This window comes from Gymnogyps californianus, chromosome 1, assembly GCF_018139145.2.
Source record: "Gymnogyps californianus isolate 813 chromosome 1, ASM1813914v2, whole genome shotgun sequence".
NCBI classification, from domain to species: Eukaryota; Metazoa; Chordata; class Aves; order Accipitriformes; family Cathartidae; genus Gymnogyps; species Gymnogyps californianus.
In genome coordinates, this window is record NC_059471.1 from 122,401,235 (window position 1) to 122,426,999 (window position 25,765).

The 25,765-nt window shown below is 40.7% G+C and overlaps 1 long non-coding RNA gene across 2 annotated transcripts in view; it reads right to left on the reverse strand.

Annotated features, from left to right (window-relative positions):
* Positions 1–25,765, reverse strand: part of LOC127024659 (uncharacterized) — a 93,576-nt gene that overhangs the window by 62,170 nt on the left and 5,641 nt on the right. The window lies entirely within an intron of this gene.

A 25,765-nucleotide genomic window follows, 5' to 3' on the forward strand; every position in this document is an offset into this window, starting at 1 on the left:
TTATCCTCCTCTAAACTGACTTCAGAAAATCCCTAAAGGTTGCTTGTCAGTATGTTTACTTGCTCACAAATTCAAGAAAACAAAACAGAACAAAGTAGCAATAAAAGGAAAAGAAAATGGCTTTCCTTGGAGCTCATGCATTAAAGCAAATTGAGGCACAGCTTAAAACTGTACAAGAGAAATCATTTGGGTGTGACCAAGAGAATCAAAGCACCAACAAGGACCAGGAACTGCCACCTGGTTAGCCACTGCTAACCAGAGTTAGCGAGCTCCGTAATGAAGGTCAGCACTCAACTACCCTGGTTTTAGATTAACTTCTTGCTCCGAGTTCTAGGAAAAAAACCAACAAAACAGGGTAATTCGGAGACTGAAGAGGATTTACTTAATCTAAAGAACATAAGGTAATTGAGCCTTTTTCATTATAAATGTGCTACAAGTTGCTCTTTCCAGTCAAAGCACTTGCACAGCAGTACTGGTTTCAGCCTATGAAACCTTTCTTAGCAATGGCAATTCAAGCACAGGGTTCATCTCTGCACAACACGCAGAAACCCATCCATGTGGTGCTTTGTTTTGCTTCTCCCTCATAGAGACCACACAGCCCCAGCACAGTCCCTGCTCCTGCAAGCCTGGTGCTAGCAATTCCTAGCCTCATTTTTTAAAGACAAGGTAGAAGATATGCAGGGCAGAAAAACAACTTCAGGCACCTTTTGTAAATTCCTACTAGAACATTTAATTTCCTTTAACATGAAAGCTGAATGAAAGTGACTGTCCAGTGACACATCTAAAGGTCCACCTCTGCCTCCTCCTGATGTAATCAAGCTGGAAGTTTCCCTGAAGTATTGGCTATGCACACAGGTGGGCAATTTTACTTGATATCCAACCTTTCAGTTGTCTTTTCTTCTTTTGCACGTTTCTGCAAAATCCCAAACCACCCAGTACTTGGCGAGTTCAGACAATCTATCCTTCATTTAGAGATGATATAAAAAAATCACAACTCTGAGACCCTAGAGTTCATCTTCCAAAATCTGTTTTGAGTCAAAAGAAACAGAGAACGGACACAAAACATTGATTTATAGTTCCCTAGCACATTTGCAAATCAAGATCCTTCATGTGAAAGCTCATCTTATTTCCAAATCTTTCCAAGCTCTGTCTGCCAACACTCAGTAACTCTGAAAATGCAGCTAGCCAGTTTGAAAACTTTACTCTGTGTGATTTCTAGGATCACTATCACATCTTTTCAGGTCTTCTCTGCTACCTGGCTTCAAGTTTTCTGTCTTCAACTATCTACTTAACAGGAGAGCGTACAGGAGATAGAGCCAGACTTTTATTGGAGGTATGCAGTGTAAGAACACACGTTGGGAGATGCAAAATTACAATTTTTCACCATAAGGGAGGTCAAACACTGGGGCAGCTGCCCAGAGAAGTTGAGGAATCTCCAGATCTGGAGATGCTCAAAACTCAATTGGTCAAGGTACTGAACCAAGGCCCTGTCCCAGCTGGACCTAGTCTGAGTTGGGGGCTGGACTGAATGATCTCCAGAGGTCCTTAGCAGTCCAAAATTTTCCATGGTTCTAAGTTTCTGTGTCACACTTGTTAATACAAATTATGTTATATGTTGCAGAAATAATCTTTTAAATCTGTGATGCTTTTGTATCTGTGCATAGCCACTATTTGTCTACGATGTTCTGTTGTACTTAAATAAGGATTATTTACAGGATCAGTAAAAATTTGGCTGACTTGATCTATTCTCTTCCTACTTCTTTCAGTAATGGCTAAAAAAAATTATGTCCATGCTACCTAAGGGTATGCTCAGTTATAGCACCAGAGTCGATCAATACTTGAACTGAAAACTGCTGGGAAACTGCCTCAGGGTTAGATGCAGCATTTATTCTTTTTCTTCAGCAACAAGCCATGCAGTGCAAGAGGCCAGTTCTTGATACTGGAGAAGGGGGCAGCAAAAATATTGCATATGTCTGTCTTATCACCAGAGAGCACCTCAAAACTTCTTTGAGTGCAAATGGTTTAATACTGGTGCCCTGGCCAAAACTAAACATGGTTGTTATTGCATGTCCTTCCCACCCTACCCTTCCCCTCCATTGGGTTTCAGCTAGCAAAAGCATTCTTCCCTACAGTGGAAAGCCCTTTGATTTTTTCCGTAGACCCTGTATGCGAGGGGAAAAAGAAAGAGGAAATCCCTCTCCACGTTTCTTTTACAGGTGTAAATGCATTGAAGAGTGTCACGCATCGAAGTCACTCAAGTGAGCTATGTTGGTCCTAAAGCTGCTTTATAGCAACCTAGAAGGCCTGAAAAGGCCTGAGAATAATGATGCTTCAACCATTTAATAAAAAGAACGTAAACCATTATAAAGACTAAATGTGCTGCAGTACAGCTGAGTAGCTCTGTTCTTCAGAAGTGTGCTGCAAAAGATTCTTCTCCCTTTAGCTCTGCTCTTTTAAACACTTCTCTGTCTAGCATCGTGATTCATTTTGCTTCGTCTTACATAACGTGACAGAAGTGGAGATGACAGCCCAGCCCTAGAAACTGAAATTAGTTTTCTGAAAAACATGCCTCAACTGACTTATTATTATGATTATAGATCATGGAAACTCACTGATTACTGCAAATGAGGAAGATACAGTAAGCTTCCACCGAAGGGATACAGTAGCTATAAACAGGCTGGCACAAGCAAATAAACGCACCCTGAGATTAGCATTTTGAAAGCAATGGAGCAAGGAAGATATGAGAGGGACTAATCATTCACAGAAAACAAACTATTTTATTTGGTCCATAATGAGGCATTTGAGGGTGTTTTAAAGTTTCAGATTGTCACTGAGTGAACTATTCTCCTATTAATCTGTTAGAGAATTGGTAAACAGCCACAGAAGGAGAAGCACATGCCTACGGCATTAGAGGGAAAATTGCCTACGGATTACAGTAACAACTATTTTCCAAAGGCTGGAAGAACACCTGAGAATACTACCGCTGCTGCTAACTCTGTCTCTGCAAAGGAGTAAATGCTCAACAATTATCTACAGCACCAAGAATGGCCACATTTTTCTGAGTGCCTCTATAAAAGCAGCCAGGGACCAGGTTTATGAGATACAGAAGAGCCAGGTAGCTAATTACGAAAAGAAAAAACAAAGTATCAATTTTGCCCGAGGAGAAAGAAATGGAAGCTTTCTTCATTGTATGCAGGACTTTTTTTTTTTTCCCTTTTTTATTTTAATCTCAGCCCTCCCACATGCCTTCCTCCATGTCCAGGCACTTGTAGGGGCGTGCCACTTCAGGGAGGAGGTCGGTTCTCCACTGTTACACAGGTCAGCATGCCATGCTGCATCAGCCAGACTAGATTATCCACAAGGTGTTTTAATGAGTCTGTGTATTTTGTTCTCTTTTCCTTACACCATGTTGCAGATGGTCTCTGCCAGCAAAAGAGCTGGGGGAGAGGGAAAAGAGTTTTCCTGAAAAACATATTAAAAACATTGTCTCTGTCTTTCCAAAGCCTTCACTGAGCTATGAGGGCTAGTGGAGAAATTGAAGGAAAAAAAAAAATCAACACTACCTTCACAAGAAACAGAAAGGTTGTGGTTTTGTTTTTTTTTTTACGCTAGGGCTGCGAATTCAGACAAACTGGCTCACACTATGCACTGGTGTAAACTCGTGTGGCATCAGCAGGTCCTTCATCTTCAGTCATGAGCAGGGGTCAAAGTGTATGCGTGCATGTCTGTGAGGGGTTGTGTGTGCATATTGGTGTGCAAATGCCGTTGGCAACACCTCTCTTATTACGAGGGTGTTTTTAGCCTCAGTTCTCCCTGATCTGGTGAGTGGAGACACCACAGTGGGTGCTGGCACTGGGATAGCAGGCAGCCTGTGTCTGCCAGACTGTGCTGGGTTTGTGTAGCGGGGGAGGGGCTACCGGGGTGGCTCCTGTGAGAAGCTGCTAGAAGCTTCCCTGGCTCCAAGTCGGACCCACTGCTGGCCAAGGCCAAGCCCATCAGCAACGGTGGTAGCACCTCTGGGATAGCATATTTAAGAAGAGGAAAAGACTGCTGAGGTAGGAAGCAGAAGAGCAGCTACAGCGAACAGAGGAGTGGCATGTGAAAGAAACACCGATGCAGACACCGAGGCCAGTGAAGAAGGAGAGGGAGGAGGTGTGCCGGAGCAGAGATTCCCCTGCAGCCCGTGGTGAGACGGCAGGCTGTCCCCCGGCAGCCCATGGAGGGTAACGGCGGAGCAGAGATTCCCCTGCAGCCCGTGGAGGACCCCACACCAGATCAGGTGGGTGGGCCTGGAGAAGGCCGTGACTCTGTGGGAAAGCCCACGCTGGAGCAGTTTGCGGAGGACTGCAGCCTGTGGAAAGGACTCGCATTGGAGAAGCTGGTGGAGGGCTGACTCCTGGGGGGGGACCCCACACTGGAGCAGGGGAAGAGTGTGAGGAGTCCTCCCCCTGAGGAGGAAGGAGCAATAGAAACAACGTGTGATGAACTGACCACAACCCCCATTCCCGCCCCCCTGCACCACTGGTGGGGGAGGAGGTAGAGGAATGGGGAGCAAAGCTGAGCCCGGGAAGAAGGGAGGGGTGGGGGGAAGGTGTGTTTTTAAGATACGGTTCTATTTCTCATTATCCTAGTCTGATTTGATTGGTAACAAATTAAATTGATTTCCTTTTTTTCCCCAAGTTGAGTCTGTTTTGACTGTGACCATAAGTGGTGAGTGATCCCTCCCTGTCCTTGTCTCGACCCACGAGCTTTTTCATTGTATTTTTCTCCTCCCCATCCCACCGGGGGGGAGGAGTGAGCGAGTGGCTGCGTGGTGCTTTGTTGCCGGCTGGGCCTAAACCACAACAGAGCCAAACTTCAGAGTGACTGCACCTTCCTGGCATCAACCAATACAGCACCACTATCTGATGGTGCAATATGAGATATGGCTATTAGGCAACTCCAGCCTACCTCCTCTCCACTTCAAGAAGGTTTATCATTGGTGTCCCTTTTTCCTCTTAACAGGATATAAGAGGAAGTAGAAGAGCTACCCTATATGACACATAAATGATATATCATTTATTCTTTTTAAGTATCTTTACAGCTTCTACAATACACTGAGAGTTGCACTTCGTACTTTAAATGAAAGATCTGTTTTTTCTGCTGTGCTTTGCTGTTACTACAGTTCAGACTGTCTACTCCAAGGAAACCCTAAAAGTAAAGAGTTTAGATAAGCAGAGACCAGGACCATCATAACTGTGCCCTACACACCAACACTCACACGAGTGTTGCAGGTACACTGGATAGGGGCTGCTAAGGGCCCAAGTAGTGCAACTAGATTGTTGAAAGGGAACACTTTCTGGACACATTACACTGGGGAGAGGGGAAATGCTAGGTATTTTTCCACAAAAAATAATTGATGTCTGTGGACTTTTAACAGCCATTACTAAGACTCTGTTTACCCAAAATATCTTGTGGCTCACATCTTGTGCCTGAAGTATTTCAAAATAAGAGACAATAAATTTTTGATGACAGCAAAGACATTAGAGTTCATAGAGATTATATACTAAGATTGGAACAAACAATAGAAGAACACAGAGAGATTGCAAAAACCTGATGCGCAGTTTAAAGCTCCCTGGATAGAAACATAAATTTAAAGAAATAACCCACTCTGAGGAAAAGTGACTGAAGAAAGAATGCAGATAGATCCCCATGACTTACAGGTCAGTATATCTCCATCTGCAGAGGAAGGAAGTATACAAAGATTTATGGGAAATGTAAATTGGGAAGGTGGAAGACTCTGTATCTGTACTGGCTGCTGAAACTGCTAATCCAGAAAAAATGAATGGTAATGTGAAGGAGTAGGAAAATATCAAACCGTGGATAAAGGGATAATCAAAAGTGCCAGACAGAACTTTCAAGAAATGCCTTTAAGTGAGCTATCAGGTCCTACTTTTACTTTAAGATATATTGCTCATGGCAGACAAGTCAAATGTACCCAAAACCTTATCTAGAACTGATAAGCATAAGTAGAAAAAGGGTTTCCATCTGCATCTGGAGGCATGACAATTATTAAATGCTTTGATAGATGAGAGAAGTATAGACAACACAGATCGCAAAGTTTTAGTGACATTTGCAGAAAAGAATAGTAGACACACCTTTCTAATTTATGTGAACTATTTTTTTCAGGTGCTGCTCAGTGGTTTAGTACTAGAAAACACACTTGGAAAACATGTGATGATACCAAGTACTTTGTCTAGAGCTTTCAATAGAGCCAAGGTTCAACAAAAACAATAGTCTGATACTGTGCCAGCAAATATCTGAAGAGACATCCAAAGTTTGTATAGATTCATTTGCTTATTCAAAAAAATAAAACAAACCACAAAATGTTTTGGATTCTGGATGATAGTATGTTCTTCCAGGTACAAAGAAGGGCAACTAAAATGATCGAGGGGATGGAGAAGCTGCTTTATGAGAGAAGACTAAAAAGGTGGAAACTCTTCAGTCTGAATAAAAAAAAAGACCGGAGGGAATAAGATTAAGGTTGGTTAAATCACACAGGCAGTGGATAAGCTGAATGCAGAACTGTTGTTCATGAGATCCTGCAATACTAGGAGTAGGGAGCACTCAGGAAAGACCTAGAAATTGGCTTAAAACAGATAAAAAAGTACTTCCTCACACGGCACGGAGTGAACTTCTAGTGCCTGCTGTCAAAGCAGGTTGCAGAAGCAGGTTCAGAGAGGGCTTAGACAAACCATAGACCAGAGGTCCATAAACAGATAAAAAAAGGCCTAGGCAAGGATGTACCCTCTAACACACAGAACAGTTCTGGAGGCTGGGGCAATACTAAGGCAAGTGACTGACTGCAGGGAGCGACCAGTCTCTTGACCTTCCCCAAAATAACTGCTCTATTGCCACTGTCAGAGAAAGAGCCCTGGGCAGGTCTGGCCAAGTGGCACATCTCCTATGGTGTTAAATGTGACAGTCCTGGCGTATTCTAGTAGAACTGGCTCTTCTAAATAGATAAATGCAATTAGGAAAACAACCAACCAACACCTTTATGCTTCTAGCTCTTTTTCTCCGTCTCTCCATCTCTTATTCTTTCCTCTGCTGTTTGTTAAGGTATCAGTTGTTATATTAAAGACTTATTGTAGCTATAAGCGCTAACACCGACTTCTTATTATGATTACCAAATAACATTCTTTGGAGTTGTGAAAACCTCTCAGATCCACCTCTTCTTCTTGTCCCCATTCTCCTCAGTGTGCATCCCATCATTCAAAAACACACTCTCTCACATGACAAAGGAAGTGGTATGAAGAGCCACTAAACCAGGAGAGCTTCCCATTGAATCTTTTTTCTCTTTACCCAGAGACCCTCACTTCCAGACAGGTATTAAAGTGCAACTTCTCTCAGCCCTGAAATACAGCCAGCTCAGAGGCAGACTGCTGCAAGCGTTTAATAGTACCCAACAGCACTAATCAGTAGGTAATGACAGGAGGTTAAGAAGGATACTATGTCGGAATAAAATGAACAACCCCATTTCAAAGGTCTTATATTTCTTCAAAGCAGTCAGGGGGAAGACAAAAAGAGAGAGATAGACATAAAATGCAAGCACTGGAGAAGGCAATCAGAAAGGGTACTGAATGTGTGATGGAATTAGAGAGGTGAAAGATAATGAGATGTTTGGCAACTACCTTCCGCTGAAAGGAGGGAAACTTTGGGCTCTGGAGCCCTTTACCCTGTGCCACATGTGTCAACAGTTTGGTTTAAGGAAGATTTTCTTCATAATTTAACAATTAATCCTTGATGAGACCCTGGCAAGGCAGATGACTTTTTAAGCTGTAGTACACAAAAAAGTTGTTCTGTGGTAAGAGCAACAATCCGTGAAGCTATTACACATTTCCCAACCCACCTGATGTTATTTTTTAGCAAGACTGCTTTTCTGTATAATTCTGGCTTTTACCTTCTGATTCTTTCCTTTTTTTTTTTTTCCCAGCAAAACAGTTTTTTCAGTAAGACAAAATGAGTCAGAATAAGAGATTCAAAACACTTCAGTTCTCAAGGCAAGGAACTAGAGAATGTGTGGTCCTGGGAAATTCAGAAAAAAACATTAAATGAATTGTGGATTCTGTGGAAGAAAAAGCAGCACAAACAAGTGTTTAAAAGACATGTATCCTTATTTCCTTAACGCAGACATATACCCTAAATCCAGATCACTAAAATGGCAAACTGAGCTCTGGCCCAAGCCAGATGTGCATATATGCATGCATTCCTGCAGGAGGTTCCCTATTCCTTATCTTTCTCCTTTAGCTATTATGGCCATGTACACATCTTACTTGCCAATAAGAACTGCAGCCAGTACACAGCTTCCTGCTTTGAAGATGTCAGTAAAGCTATCCAGGGAGACTTCAATTAAAAAAATAATTGAATAAATTAATCATATTTGAATACCACAAGTCATAGATGCAAAGCTTTTTTATTTCATTGGAAGCACTGCTATCTACTACTTGTAGTGTTTATCGTTAGCTCTCTGTGAGAAATTCCACAGGCCTGGACCTATGTAAAAGAATGTGTCAGGACAGCTAGACATTGCCTGCAGCATCACTGCCATGAAGTACAGTAGCTGGTAATACAGACCATCCTTGTATTTGCTTTCTTTGATGGGGATATAAAAAGAATTATTAATGCACAATAAGCAGAACAATTATACATGGAGCCAGTTGATGTTACATGAGCCATGGTGGAGTTTAGGATTTCTGCAGCCTGGTGAATTCAAGTTGCTTCTTGTTCTCTGGACAGCTCTTTACACAGGGCAGCGTTTGGCTGCCTGGGTGGATCTGCCTCGTGGAAATGGTGCCTTCTACATCTGATCTCTCACTGACAGTGGCTAGGCCGGGCACCTGTTACTCCTGCCAATGTGCAAAGCATTGCAGGCATCAGTTCAGGTGCCCACAGGAAACAGAATCCACATGGGTTTGTTTATATTTACTGTTCTCCTCTTACAGGACAAATGCTTGGGAGCTGTTAGGCATATCTGGTCTCAGTGCATATGGTAGAACTGCTGCACTTTCATTCTGCATGCTAACTGTTGTCCCGTGTCTCTTTAGGTACGTCTGTTATGTCAGGAGCAAAGCAGATTCCACCTGGCATTTCCTGTGCCTGACAGGATACTGGGTTCTGTGCCTTGCATACGTTCATCTTGAACCATACCTTAATCTCAAGGGTCCGTGAAGATATCAAGTAATTAGTGTTATTTTTGAGAGCATGATGGTCTGGGATCTGCTCTGCAGTAATTGATATATACTGTATAAAAGGCCTAGTTACTGTGTTGTTTAAATCTAAGAGTATGCTGTGTTTACTTAACAGACATTTAAAGAAGAGCAAGGAGGATACATTAAATGGTTACACGTTAATCATCCTATTTCCTCCTAGTCCCAGTTTATGATTGAAGACTTCTAAGACACAGTGTCAATAGCAAAGCTTCTCCTGCCATGCAAAGCCAAAAATGTTTTGGAACTATGGAGGTAAACAACCACGTGGTAATTTTTCCCTCTCCAGGAAATCTGGATCAGGTTGATCCATGTTGATGCAGGCAAGCTGATCAGGCTAAGGTAAAGGACTCTGAGCAGCATGAAGTTGCTCCCGCTTGCTCCTCATCAGCTGGAGTGACACAAGTAACGGGGGAAACTATGGAACACTGTTGCAGTCTTCAACTTCTTACATCCCAGTTTAAGTCTCACTTGTATTGGAGGATCCACAACTCTTTAAGATGAACTGTCACATACACTTTCTTTCGTGGTGAAGGGACCACAACATTTCTGCTGGTGGAAGATCCTATCCACCTGCAGCAAAGACTTACTGCCCCCTTTTGTACAATATTTTGGGGGAAGAACTAGTTTTCTCCTCCTTTGTCTTTTATTTCTTTTTAAATCCTGGATCATTTTAATGACAGAGTTTATAGGGTAGCCCTACAAACACTTGTACTAGCAATAACAGAAGGTGGAGCTGGGGATAATCAGCAAGGGAAGAAAATGCTTGTCTAAATGCATCCCTACCAAAACAAGTATTTAATGAACACAGAAATATGAAAGTAGTATAAACATAGGAGTTAACATTGGAAAACTATTAATCTGTTTTAAATAAGTACCTGTATTCATGCCTTCCCTATATGGACTTTCCTAGTTTGCTGAAAGAATGTTCAAATATAATACATCCATATTATGCATTTTAGAAGAGATAAAAATATACGGTCCTCTGATCATTGATCAAGGAGAATTTCTAACGAGTGCAGTGGGTATGGTGAGCTATCCCTGAATTCATACCAAGCAAATTAACTCCTGAAACTGGAAAATGCAGCAAGATCTGCTGAGGAGTTGGGCTAATCCACTTGGCATGTTGCTGTGCTAACCCAGCTGTGCTGCTCCTGCATCCAACCAGCAATCTCCACCCTGCTTTGCTCTGCACAAAGATACCAGCTTGCTCAGAGCGAGCTCAGGATCCCTTCATCATGCTCCATTACACAGCTGGAAAGATGCCTCCCATCTATCCCATGTGATAACAAGAAGTTATACTGTGCCACTGGGTTTGTCAGGAGTTGAGAAGAAAGCCAGCTTCTTCATCCTCTCTAGGCATTTCAGAGCCTGCTAACCAGTCCACTGGGAGTCTCAACAACCTTGGCAGCCTATGGATCAGCATGGATTAGTTGCTAGTGAACAGATATCTCCCGCCTATATCTCTGAAGGACTAGGGAGCAGCATACAAAGATTTGCCCCCCACATCTCTCTAGGGGTTACAAGGAAGTTGGATGAGTACATACAAGCACATGTGTCACTCAGGTCTGATCTATTTTCTTTGTTAGAGAGACAGAAGTTAGATAATAAGTGGCACAGACTCCAGCACTGACAGCTGGTCACCTCCCAGCTTTCCTCTTCAATCCACCAACACATCAGAGCAACCAAATATCACGTGAAGAAGAGCTTCCTCCATTAAGAAATATGTAATACATTGATTTGTTTCCAAACTGGTACAATGTCTAGGATCCAGCCTAAGGTTAGTCCACCTAGATCCCTTTAAGGTCTTTATTTATACTTCCTCCCTCTCCTCTCTCCTTTACGCATTTCAGTTTCTGCCTGGCCCTGCTCTGAATGCAGAAGCACAGGCAATGTGCAAGGTCATGCAGCCCAGGGCCAGAGTAGGACAGGGACAACCAGAGCTGTGCTTCCTGTCACAGCAAGGTACGAGCCCTGCAGATGGACCCTGTCAGACTTTGAAAGGATAGAGCATCACTGTAATCACAACAGAAATACTTTGTTTCAAAAAAAAAAAAAAAAAAAGGCATGAAAAAATATTTTATGCTTTCAGTTTAAAAAAAAAGTCAACTTAACTGCATGGCTGGGTGCTGCTTAGTATCGGTATTTCCCTGGACTTCTAATTTCTGATCTCCAGCTTGATTTGCTGAATCTTCAGATTCGCCATTTAGATTACAGAAATGCCGAGTCAGGACTGCAACATAAACAGAAGATTCAGGAGTTTTATAGCATTATTATACAATGCATTTAGAGAAGTTTGGAAGACTGACTGACTTTAGGTTTCTCCTATACTTGCTATTGAACAGAAAGTGGTATTGAGAATGTAATTATTTCAATTGCAGCTTTCCTCCTCTTGCAATTCTAAGCAAGGACTAAACTTCAGAAATGTGAGGTTCCTTACTAAGTTTCCTCAGCCAATTTAGAAAACATCATTCCTATAAGAAGTTAACATATCAGTGATAAATATTAATGGAAATTTGGTTTTAGTATTACTCAGCTGCTGTCTGTTTAGCCCTTGCTACAATAATCTCTGGTCTTAGTCATCCAGAAAGAGTTTTCACCACTGGGATACAGGCATTTTCACAGCTTCATTTCAAAGCTGTTGGGATATGGGGGTTGTGTTTGCCCTGTGGCTTTGGACATTTTGTATAGTTTCTGTGAGTGACTGCTGAAATTACTTGTTTGAGTAATTTCTCTGTGGCGTAACAATTTTATAATCTCTTTAAAAAGCTCCTTGCTTCTGATGCTTTTATATTCGTTTGGGCTGGCAGACTATTAAAGAAGAAGAGTTACTGATCTCAGAAGAAATTTTTTCCTGTTAACTGTGCTTTTCATTTTATCTTTGCCTCTCCAGCAGTGAATACACCCCGAAATGGTAGTTTGTCACCTTTATGCAGTTCATATGTGAATTGTTCTTTGGGGAGAAAGCGAAGCAAGAGGGAATATAAAGAAGAGTTAATCTCAGATCAGCCATACTCATTTTTAAGGGATTTGACATATGAGCCACAAACATTTCTGTATGATGGGCTCCATGCTGATCTGGTTCCTGGTGTCAGAGCAAACTGCAAGCTTGCTGTGCTGGCTGCAGCTTGCGGTTCCAAGAACAAGCATGGGAGGGCTGTACGGGTTTGCCACAAATACCTTTCCTGTGCCAGTGGGAGGCACACGAGATTTCTGCAGATACCTTATACTGCACCCAGAGAAACTAAGAACAGCATATCAAAGGAAATAACACTGAATTTCTGTTACACTATTTTTTTCTCTCAATGAAGGATATTTATGAAGGGATTATTATTTTCATCCCTGTCTCTCCTCTGCATATTGTATGTCTGTACTACACATCTCCAGTCAAGGACTTGCTTTGTTTTTTGAGCAGACTTTTGCTTAGAGACTTCTGCAATTCTTTTCAGTTTAGTTGAGATAGCACATGCTATTCTAAAAGATCAATTGAAATACAATTTTAAAAAAATCTCAGCATCCTAGAATGATGTTTGTTAGACTGTGGAATAGTCTCCTGGGATGTGGTGGAAATGACTTTCCTTGCAACATATAGAACCGCTGAAACAAAACACTAGAAATTATAGAGTAAAGAGCAAATGAGATTTTTTCAGGGACTGAGCTGGGATTTAGCAGACATAATAGGTCAATGCAGGCAGTTTTGATTTTTTTTTTCTCCCCACCTCTAACTCTGCGTAAACAAGGCAGGAACAGTTTTCATTAAAAACAAAACAAAACAAAACAAAAACCAAACAAAACACCACAGAAAATCACTTCTTTTAGGGAATACATTCTTCCACAGTTTAATTGAACCTATAGTTCACTACATTTCTGCAATGTGTTCAAAGTCACCTTATACTACCTTTGTTATGGTTTAAGCCATATTTGCTTTAAGTAAGTATCCCTTTGAAGTGGATACTCTCTAGATTTTAAGTACCATATATCAGATTTTCTAACATCTACACCTTGTTTCACATTTCTGTAATTTCCCAAAGTTGTGTGAATGCACATATTTTTTTTCTAAGCTGGTAAGAGTTAGATCCTTGTCTGACTTAGTTATTACTTCTCACTGTTCCTCCATGCACAAACTACACTAGATTTAAGTTTCCACAAGCAAAACCCATATTGCAAGTTGAGGCAATCCTGCAGAACATGCCATAGCATCTGTCCATCAAATTCAACTGTGAGGATGCTATTTCCTTCCACCTCTTCATATAAATCACAATGAAACAAGAGCTATGAAATATTCCTGTCCTGTATACTTGAAGGAAGTCACTTTCATGCTATCTTAAGCGTGGAGGTACTGTTAGATGTCCATGGGATACCAGGAAAGGGCAGGCTTAAACTGTTTCTCTCATTTGCCTGGGTAAAATGTGATAAATCATATATTCATAACTTGAAGGTAAAGCCAGAGTAAAATTCTATTTAAATGCAAGTGGATACTTATGGAAGTTACGGTATTCCTCTGGCTCTCATCTACATTGTTTGATGTATAAGAGAGAAAAATCAAAATGTATCTTGGGAGGATGCAGGGCTAAGTTCTTCCTTGTCATCTTTTGTTGCATCACAAGTACGCTACAGTCCACCGAGCACTGTGGGACTGACACTTTCAGACTGTCTAGCATACAGCCCCGCAAAAATGGAAGTGCTAGGTGAATAGGAACATAGATTCAAGCCCATACAGAGCTTGTGACTTTAACACAGTGAACTAAACTAAGATTTGTCAAATGCAGATGACAATGGCTAGCTGCATAAAAAGATTTACATCTGATTTTATAGCTGATTTCAGATTGCACTTATCTTTAATCTTGGGTGGAAGGGTATCAAAGCCTCTGGGGAAATTAAATAAATAAATAAATAAATAAATAGAGAGCAGATATTTAGGTGCTTAGCTCTGGCCATGTAAAGATGACCAATATGGAACAGCTGGGATAGCCAGATTTATTTTTTTAAGAGATGGCAGAAAGGATATCTCTTTGCCTTTCCCTGTTGTTTCAATTTGAAGAGCATATCATTGCATGAATTTATTTCTAGGATAATCAGTGACTGTCATGAATATCCGTAATGAACTTACAGATCCCTTGGATGAATTCAAGGAGCCTTGGATCAGTCCCAAAAGTGCAACATGTCTTTTAATAACTGATCCCCTGTACATCTGGAACTGACAAATCTGTACAAGTGGTAGGTCACAAATTCCCCATCCCCTATCTATGGATAATTTTAAGGATCTGGATCACTCTTTTTAAGCCTGAACTCTATATTGTTTGCTTTCAAGCTCCCTACTGTATCTGGTTTTCCTGTGGGCTTTTGTTTTTATTTTCATTTGATTTCAACAGATGTTATTTACTGCTATTTCCCTCTGCTTTGGAGAGGATTTATCATTGAGATGTATTTTCATTTTAGTGCACAAATACATTAAATCCAGGCATGAAGCCTGACCAAAACAGCTGGAAAGTGACACTGAAATTAAGGCTATAGAGCTGCTTCTCTAATCTGCTGAGCAGTTTATATAAATGTAGTTTAAATAAAATGAGTCTGCAGACAGAAAAGCTTAAAGGATATTAAATCCTGGCTTTATAAATGATGGCCAAGCTAGCAGGAACCACCCCGTAGTGTGTAATCTTTTTCTTTCATGTAACAAGGTTATCTGGCCTCACAAGCTTCCTAGGGTAAACTTAATTAAAGCCAATGAAGAGAAAATGCAAAAGGGGAAAGGTAGTTGTTTTGATTTCAGAAATTACATATTTTTAAATATATCTTTCTGTGGGCTAGAGGTATGTCTCCCTAGTCTCAGTGGGAGACTTAGAGGGAGAAAGTTTAATTTCATATTTCTTTTTCCTATGATATTTATACACACGCACACACACACTCATAGTGAGCAGGGAGAAGGAGGTGGGGGTAAGTGGACATTTCCCTTTTCCTGGGAGATAAGAGCTCACTGAATAATAAAGGTTTCCCCAAGGACAGAATATGCTACACATTAGCAATGAGTTTGACAGTGTTCCTAACATTTCTATACAGCTGTAATTCATGGATTTCATAAAATATTGATATCTGTTTCCACAGTTCTATCATGCAGCAAAAATCTTTACATGATCTAAATTAAACACTTCTGCAATGGGCTGGAGACTGCATGTTGTTTCTTGCCTTGGTGGAAAAGCTCTGTGCCACCTCATCTGCTGTTCCAAATGCCAAATGTCAGAAATATCACTGATTGGGAGGGCTGTTGTAAAGAAGGGCTTGCTATTTTATTTGAGTTTCTGTTTAGCCTGGTAAAACATCCCCCTATCAGTTTGTATCACTGAGCTGTTGCTGAGCTACAGGCCCAAGTCTAATCTCAGATTGATGAAATGCATCCAACATGACATTTGACTCAATCTGCTCATAAATAATAATAATACTTTACATTTATATAACCCTTTTCAGCAAGAGCTCTCCCAAAAGGCCTTTTTGACCTCCAATTTATCTATTGTGACTCTCACTGAACTAGAGGCAAGCGTAATGTTCTCTACTTCACTACCACATACAGCGTGGCAATAGCCGTGAGACAAATTACATTTACAATGAGATTCCAGTCATCCTAGCTATGTGATGCTCAATAATCCATCCCAGCAGAGATCATCTGTAACATTATTAGCATCTCAGTCACTCAGACAGCTGTCAACTGTATAAAAAGCTACCTGGCCAGTAAGTACTACTCCCTTTCTTCCAAATATTGAATTTCTAACCCTCAAATAATGACACAGACCTTAGCTTGACAATATTTACTCCAGAAAAACAATACTTTTAAGCGCAGGATTTTACAATTCACTGTTGACTAAAAACAGAAGTTTCATGAAGTTGAAAAAAAGAGGTTCCTGGACATAGCCTGGATTTAAAGTGTTTGTGTCTCAACCCTAACCAAGGAAATACTGAAACTTTGAAATTTACCACTGTGACACTGTCATATCGAAAAGGTTGCGTAGGTCATATCAAAATAGGGCTTTGTTCTGCTTGTAGTCAGGATTTTTTTCCACTTCGGCTTGTGAGGCTAGATTTTCAAAGGCATCTAGGCATCAAACAATGCAGATAGGGATTTTCAGATTCATGTGCTGTGCCTATTGCAGCTGTTGAAGCCTAAATCCCATGAATAAAATTGCCTTTGATAAATCGTGAAGGCTGGCTTTAACAATCTGCCAACGCACAGCACCTACCTACATATCTAAGAAACTCACTATAAGACATTCTCTCCCTGTGCCTGCTGAAAGCAGAGGTACGATTCCTATTGCCTTCCAGAGGAACAGCATTTAGCCAATGTGGCATTTTTACTTCTGTGTAAGACTTTCTCATTTGTTTAATACAGAGAGTATAGTGTAATGTTTTTAAAACAATCTTCAATTACTTAGGTTACTTTAAAATAACTTTATGGCTCACAGACTATGCCAAAGACAGCTGATGACAAACTTTACAAGAATATGTGGAATACACAGTAATAGAAAGAGAACACACCAACTCCGGCACTTGAAATTGTCAGCTTGTATATGAGAGATCCAACCATAAATTCCTGTTCTGAATCAGGAAGAATAAGGACGTGAATCTTGCAGTGAGAGCTCAGGGATTTTCTGGTGTGATTTTTTTTTTTATGATCTCTGGTTTTACTGTAAAATTTTAAAGAAGCTTCTTGTTAATCCAGTTTAGCTCTATTCCCAAGATTATGCCCATAAAGCCATTATATAGCACCTTGTTCTTGCAAAGAAGCCAATGTGATCAGCAGTTACCAAAAGTAAACAGGATGCTGATCTTATTATACGTTATAGATTGAATCAGTTCTGTAACAGAATCTAAGAAAAAACATCTAGTGAACCAGCAATTTTCTCTACACATTCTGGACTGTTCTGTCCTTTTTTTTCTCACCTGCTGATACCCTTGTCCCCACACCCAAACCTGCAACATTTCCCATTTCTGTTTGGTGTCTGCATATTGTCGCTTGAAAAGTCAGGTATGTATTTGCTATATAGAGACAGCAGTTTTCAAATCTGTGTTTAGACTAAGGCCCCAGGTAGGGTTAAAAATCTCACAACTCTCTCACAGTGTTTCAGCTGTAACAGCAGATATCCCATAAACTGTCATAGTTAAGTTAAATATATACTATATGCCAGCTTTGCAGTTTGGCATCTGACAGCAAACTGAAACCAAAAGGTTAAGTCAATGGTTCTGATCTCGTAACCTAAGTCTGAGCTACTCATTCCTACCTTCCTTCAGATGAAGTAATCACATAAAAATAAAGCACTTCCTAATAAAAACAGTAAGTGTTCAGACCTCCGTTCAAGACAGAGGAATTTTGATAGTTCTGATTTTATGGACTGTAGACTAGGGTAGCAAAAGTATGTTGATTTTCTTACAGGGCATAGAAATAAAGTGAAATGAAAGCAGATGGATCTGCCCTAGCAGTGAACCATTGGATACAATACTTTGCTTCACTGAGTATCCAAATTATTTTCAGGTAGTTTGGCACATAGGTAATTTATGTGCTTCGTTCTCTGCCTGCTATTTAGAAGCTGTTTCTCAAGTAGGGATTGTTCTCTGAACTGTTCACCTTTGCATGCACTATTTCACTCTTAACTCTTCTAATATTCTTCTTAAGGTTAACTTAGTGAAGTGAATTCAATGTACCTTTTTTGTTGCACTCAGAGACTCTGCTTGTGGCTGGGGTCAAACTAAAAACTGCAAGGGTCCTCTTAGGTGACTGCTTGCTTGACGACTGCCTGTATCATGCAACAGAGGCTGTCCCAGCCATGATATGTTTGCTGTCACTGAGCAGAAGAAACTATTAGGGCACAGTGTCCCTGCAAAGGGCAATGCTACCAAGTACATTTTTTTTGACCAAATATAGAAATTCTTCTGTAGGGACCTCAAATACAAAAATTGACTTCTAGATGTAGTACATTTCGTTTAATATTTTGGAGTATAAAACAGAAGACTGAAGCACAAATTATTGGCTCAGATGAGCTGTATCAGAAGACTCAGTGTTAAAATATACAGCTCAGGTACCCCAATTTCCTGATCCCACAAAGAGCAAACCAAAATGTTGATTTGGCTGAGAAATATCAGACACTCAGCTCGTATCAAAATGAGCTGAAGATGATGGTGATTGAGGAGTGAGTGGGTCACAATGAGGAGACAACAATGGTCGCCTAGAGGTCCCCTGTCTCCATTGCAGGATGGAGTTGGGCTCAACATGTCACTGCACCTCTAGCCTCAGCAGCCCTCCTGGCTCACCTCCTAATACACGGAGCAATTCAAACACCCCCATCATCCCTGTATCAGCAGAGCACTGCTGTGAACCCCAGTACAGGAGGTATGCTTGAAGCGCTTGCGAGCTACATGTGATACAACATATGGATATTCAAGAAATGCACATGGAGTCTGAGAATGCTCAGACTCCCTGGGGAAAAGCAGCCCTGGTTTCTACAAAGATTATTACTTTCGTAGTCCTCACTGAGACATTTAAAAATCTGACAATATTTTTGTCCTTACTGGTATCAGTTCTCCCCTTCACTTGGCAGGGGAGCCTAGGATAAAGAAGTGATACTATTCCTATTGACATACAAAAACTTTACAGCGGAGGCAGCTGGAAAACAAAAGACTCTATCCACAATGGGACTTTAGTACCTGGAAATCATAATGCTGAACTAAGTATCCAGGCTTTCTATACAAAAAGACTCAAACACTTCAGAAAAATGTGATACACATGTGCCTCAGTGCCTACAACAATCCAAGTTAAAAAAAAAAAAGCAAACAAAATAAAACACCACCACCACTTCCCAAATAGTCTAACAATCCAAATGTTTATAACAGCAACATTATTATAAGGAATTTCTAGGTATCACCACCATATCTTTCTGGGTTAAGCTACAAATACACACAAACTTATATCTTTGGAGGTTCCTAAATCTTTCAGAATCATCTGAAAGGCTATAGAGCTGACACAAGTAGATTTACAGAAGAGGATAAATCTTGGCAAAACACTGTATAGTAGTTCAATTATCCTGCTTCAGGGAAATCTAATTTAATTGCTGGAATGCAATCACTTCCGATAAGGTTTGATACTAACATCATTATCTGTCTGTAAATGTATCTTCACCAGATGTTCTAAGGCAACTAAATAAAATTGATAGCCACCCGCTTCAAACAGCAAACTATTTGTTGTTACTATAACTTGTAAAGCATCTAGTCAGAGGTCAGTAGCTAATTTTATTAAGAAAAATAGAGATTGTAGCTTCCTTTAAACAAAATTCCCCTAGTATTTATTATTGTAGTGTTCATTTTCTATATAATTCTCCTGGCACAGTACTTGATTACCGTGTGGCCCACTTTCTACAGACTACTCTGCTGTGCTGTTTCCTGGAGGGTGAAATGAAGTCCAGCACGTCATCTCACAGGTGTTTGAATGAACTATTCCAAAATTTGATGTTTAAGGATGTTGGGAAACAGCTTTCCCATGTTTCCCTAACATTTGAACAGTTTCAATAAATGCAGCTGAACACATTTTTTTGTTGTTCTAGGCACGCAAAGACACCTTAAAGACAAACAACGTATAGCTCCTAAAGTCCTTTTACACTGCAGGATTGTGACATTAGGTACAACTAGAAATCATGCAGACACCCCATGGTCAACATCAAACGAGGTGGGTAGGGCACCAGTTAGAGTATGGTCACAGAGGTACAGGCCTGGCTAAATGCACAAATACATACTTGGGGATCTGCAGCCACAATGCATCCCGCGTTGCTGACAGCTACACTCTTCTTGCTAGATTAAAAATCTGGGTACATGTTAAGGAGCTGCAAGCATGCTTCTAGAAAGTATCCTTTGTATAAGAAACAACCCCACTTGACACTCTGATCTTCCATATCCTTCCGTGGACAAGAATATTAGTGACACAAACCTATTACTATAGCAGTATTCTTCCAGCTTATGACCTGTATCTGACAAGCCTTACTTTGTAGTTCGCCTCACGCAATTTATCAGCTCCATCCTCAGAGCCTGAGGTACCTTACTTTCATGTTTAGGCAGAATGTTGATTGGGGTTGCAGGTTTCCCCGCTTTACAGGATGTCATTATTGCAAGGAGAGTTAAGAGTGATTCATTGGGATCACTTCTCATTTTCAAAACAGACAACAGAAAGAGCATTTTACATTGTCCTGGTTGAAGACAAGGTGTTAGGCTAAATGGCTATTCAGTTAGACACAGGACAGCCATTCTTATGTTCTCACATGTTTTAATGTTCTCTGATATTTAAGGAAATAAGTACCTAGAGGTTCTGAGTGGCAGCATAGTGGCATTTGGAGTGTACGAGAGCAAGGAACGCAATGCAGTCCTGATGCTGATACTGAAGCTATTTCTACTGTACAATTCGTTGACGAATTCTATCACAAGTAATTTGTATTTATGAAACCGCATAATAGACTCAAGTGCGTTTTTTAGATGTTAAACCTATCCAGTGTAATCACACTGTAGTGAATGTACCTATTGTTAGCACTAGCACTGAGAATTTAAAACTTGAATAGATTTTTGTTACCTAGGGAAATTTACATATGTAAATTTAAGCAGCAAAAATCCCCAACCTATCAGTACTGAAGTTTTCTTGTTTTGTATGGTAAAAACCTTAAAATAATTAATCTTTTGTAGGGGCACAGTTTAGCAAGATGTGCTATTTTGAAAATAGACCTTTAAGCTTTGTGAGCCTGCAAAATTTGCAAATAGATGAGAACCAACCCTTAGTAAATGAGATAAGGTAATAAAGTATGTACTCTTTAACTAATTATAGACGTAATGCCTAAAGATCTTGTGAAATAACTTCTGTTATGCTAGGTATTAATATAAATTAGCTCAGCTGTGAGCATGGTGTCTCTTTTCTTAAGAGCTGAATAGATTTGCTGTGACATTACTGTAAAAACCTCTGGAGATGCCCTGTGGATGATGAAGAATATTGAATTAATTTCCATAGTATTAAACTACACTGAAACATTTGACTCCTAGTTGTATTACTTGTTTTGTTCCCACAACCCTGCCAAACAAACTTCATACATAAGTCCTGTATCTTCAGCTTAAATATCAGAGCACACACCATAGCCATCCTTCTCCCAAATAGCCACTGGCTAATCAGAAGAGAGAACTGGACTCTGCAAGTGAAATTTTGTAAAATTTTGTTTAATAAACCCAAGTGAATCTATGTGAATGCGACACCTGGTCTTTGTCCAAGGATTCACAAAAAACTGTTACCTCAAAGGAAGAATGTGCTGTTGGGAGTGGAAGGAAGAAAGCCCAGACTGGTGGATTTCCACATCTCCAATTACAAGGCACAGTGGTGACTATTAGAAAGCCAACATCTTCCAACTCTTTCTACAGAGTTATTCTCTTTATAGTTTAAGAAAAAGCCTATGCTATCTTGGAAACCACTGTGTAGAAGCACTTGATGCTCTTGACTACAATACAGTCTTCTCGTACTCAGAAGAAAATTTCATTTGTCTCCCAGAGGGCTTCCTGATCGGAGCCATCAACATCATTTGATCTGACAGCAGACAAAAACTCTCTTCAGAACAAGATACTTTACCTACAGACAGCTGTACCTGAGCACCAAATACATGAGCACATTTATACTCTCTAGAGAAATGGAGAGATCTATGCAGAGAACCATGGTCAGCAAGATACTGGTACACAAATACAGAAGGGGATTAAAGGAGGACTCCCACCTTACGCTTCTGTGGCTCACAATAATCTTACTCCAATTCCTATTCCTCTTTACAGGAGGGACCTATGGAGCATCCAGATGAAACTAAAGAGGTGTGGGAAAGCAGGGCAGATATGGGGACAAGGCTGTGACTCCCACTTATGAAAAGTCCCACAGAGCAAGACTGGCACTGGAAGTAATAAATCCACCACTCAAATAGGGTGCTGGCTCCTGCTGCCTGTAATCCTCCAAGCTGATGGAGAGATTCACCAGCTCCAGTGAGACCCACTACCTGCACAAGCCCACTCATCTCTGGCTGCAATTTAACTCAAGTTAAATAGCTTCCAGGCCCTCAATAACGCAGTGATCTGAACTGGAGCTTTGTTTCTAAGTGTACCTCACATTATAGAAGTTTTCCCCTTATGAATATTTCCAGCATAAGTCCTGCTTTTCTTTATCATGTCTGAACCTGTAGCAGCAGAAATAACAAATATGATCAGGGGAAGCTCAGGAAAAGCGTCTGTCAAGTTGTTTGAGGTTTGTCATCCCTAGAATGAAACTAAGACAGGTTGCTGACGTGAAGGAACAGCAATTGTCCTTTCAGAAAGCCTCTTACCTTACTCCGTGTTAACAGGTACAGTTAGATTAGCAGGGAGCATTAATTAATCCCCACTGGTACTACATATCCTATTCCCTGAAATGCAGGACATACTTTTTAGATAAGATTTTGGAAGCACAACTAGCATAGAGGACAGTGAAAGAGACAGGTACAAAAAGGTATAAGGATTTTGTTTGACTGCAAAATGAGCCTTGTCTCAGCTGCTTTGACTGGATCCCAGTTGTCGTGGTTTAACCCCAGCCAGCAGCTAAGCACCACGCAGCCGCTCCCTCACTCCCCCCCACCCCGCTCCCAGTGGGATGAGGAGGAGAATCGGGCAAGAAGGTAAAACCGATGGGTTGAGATAAGAACAGTTTAATAACTAAAGTAAAATATAATGCTAAAAATAATAATAATGAAATATGATAATAATAATAATAGTAATGAAAAGGAATATAACAAAAAAAGAAGAGAAAAAAAAAGAAAAAAAAAAGTGATGCACAATGCAATTGCTCACCACCTGCTGACTGATGCCCCAGCAGCGATCCGCGCCTCCCGGCCAACTCCCCCTGTTTATATACTGGGCATGACGTTCTACGGTATGGAATACTCCTTTGGCTAGTTCAGGTCAGCTGCCCTGGGTCTGCTCCCTCCCAGCTTCTTGTACACCTGCTTGCTGGCAGAGCATGGGAAACTGAAAATCCTTAACTTAGGATAAGCGCTACTTAGCAACAACTAAAACATCAGCGTGTTATCAACATCATTCTCACACTAAATCCAAAACACAGCACTGTACCAGCTAATAAGAAGAGAGTTAACTCTGTCCCAGCCAAAACCAGGACACCAGTTCACAAGAATATCCTTTCCCTTTAAATCTGCACTCAAGGACAGGTACAGTTCTGTGGCTTTTAAAATGGACTTGAGATAATTGTCTACTGTGTAGTTTGTATACTCTTAAAATCTTATTTATTTTTGCAGTGTTAATAGCCGAAGCATCCAGGCTTCAATCCAAACTGCCACAGGAGTCCATGAATGAACAACACTGAACAAAGATTAGGCAAACTTTCTTCTCTTCTACCAATCTTCTCAAAATAGGTCATCAGGATTGTACCTGACTGCCTAAGGCACTCAAAGTCTCTTTAGGATAGTCATTTATCAGAAGACACCCAAAATAAGTTACATATTTTCTGCTCAGTGCTGGATTTAACCTGAAATAAGATTTGTTTCTAATTTCTATTCCTTATAATAGCTAAAATTAAATAGAAAAACATAGGGGTAAGAGTAGGGTTGGCTTTGGTCGTGTTTTTCTTTTTTTAAACAGAAAGATGAAACTTCAAATAATCTTGAGCAAAAAATACAGTCAATTTATTTCTTAAAACTTGCTTTGATTTTAATCTAAGAATGTCTATGCATATGATGACACTTGACAATAGCTTTCTTAGTGCAACATCTTTATAGGAGTGATTTGGAATATCTACTCATTTAAGGTTACTACATATTGCTTTCTTTTTTAATTGCCAAAAAACAATGCTTTAGAAATGATGGTTTATTTAATGTTTGTATTTATAAGCCTATTAGGAATGTTCTTAACACTAATATGGTAGAAGTGTTAACCACATTGTCCTCTTTCCTTCTGATTTTCAATTATGCTCTTAATATATCAGGCGATCTTCTTATAACACAGATCTGGTTCCACCAAGTATTGGAAGCCATCTTTGACAGAGTGAGTTTTCACCGTTATTTCTGTCAATGCTAAAGAACGAACACAGCCTGGGGTCAATAGACTGACCTCTAAACCAGAGGATCTCAGCCTGTGGCGTGCAAACTACCTGCAATTTGTAAAACGTCGGAGAGTATTTTAAATTATTGGGGGTGGGGGGTAGTAGAAAAAAGATTCCTATCCATTAAATCAAGGAAAGAATTTAAAAAGAGGGGAAATACAAGTACATGATGACTATTTAAAAATTAGTCTAATTTTTATTTGACTGTGAATGTAACTGTGTCAAGCCATGCACAACATGGTCAACAGTAAGAACAGTTAATTGTTCTATCTTGTATCAGTGCAAGTACAACCTTGACTTTCTGAGGTTTTCCTGCAGGACTTACCTATTCAGGCTGCATAATCTTTATTACTGCTGAAGGCTTTAATATTATCACATTGCTTTGGTAATCAGTGGAGCATAAAAAACAGGTATTCCATTGTCATGGTTTAACCCCAGCCAGCAGCTAAGCACCACACAGCCGCTCGCTCACTCTCCCTCAGTGGGATGGGGTAGAGAACCAGAAGAGTAAAAATGAGAAAACTCATGGGTTGAGATAAAGACAGTTTAATAGGTAAAGCAAAAGCTGTGCACGCAAGCAAAGCAAAACAAGGAATTCATTCACTACTTCCCATCGGCAGGCAGGTGTTCAGCCATTTCCAGGAAAGCAGGGCTCAGTCACATGTAACGGTGACTTGGGAAGACAAACACCATCACTCAGAACATTCCCCCCTTCCTTCTTCTTCCCCCAGCTTTGTATGCTGAGCATGACATCATATGGTCTGGAATATTCCTTTGGTCAGTTGGGGTCAGCTGTCCCAGCTCTGTCCCCTCCCAACTTCTCATGCACCCCCCAGCCTACTTGCTGGTGGGGTGAGAAGCAGAAAAGGCCTTGACTCTGTGTAAGCACTGCTCAGCAATAAGGAAAACACCTCTGTATTATTGTGGTGTGTTGACCCTGGCTGGATGCCAGGTGCCTACCAAAGCCACTCTATTGCTCCCCTCCTCAGCTGGATAGGGGAGAGAAAATATAACGAAAGGCTCATGGGTCAAGATAAGGACAGAGAGGTCACTCAGCAATTACCATCATGGGCAAAACAGACTTGACTTGGGAAAAAAAATTAATTTATTACCAGTCAAATCAGAGCAGGATAATAGGAAATAAAACCAAACCTTAAAAACACCTTCCCCCCACCCCTCCCTTCTTCCCAGGCTTAACTTTACTCCCGATTTTCTCTACCTCCTCTCCCCAGGTGGTGCAGGGGGATGGGGAATAGGGGTTGCGGTCAGTTCATCACACATTTCTGCCGCTCCTTCCTCCTCAGGGGGAGGACTCCTCACACTCTTCCCCTGCTCCAGCATGGAGTCTCTCCCATGGGAGACAGTCCTCCATGAACTTCTCCAACATGAGTCC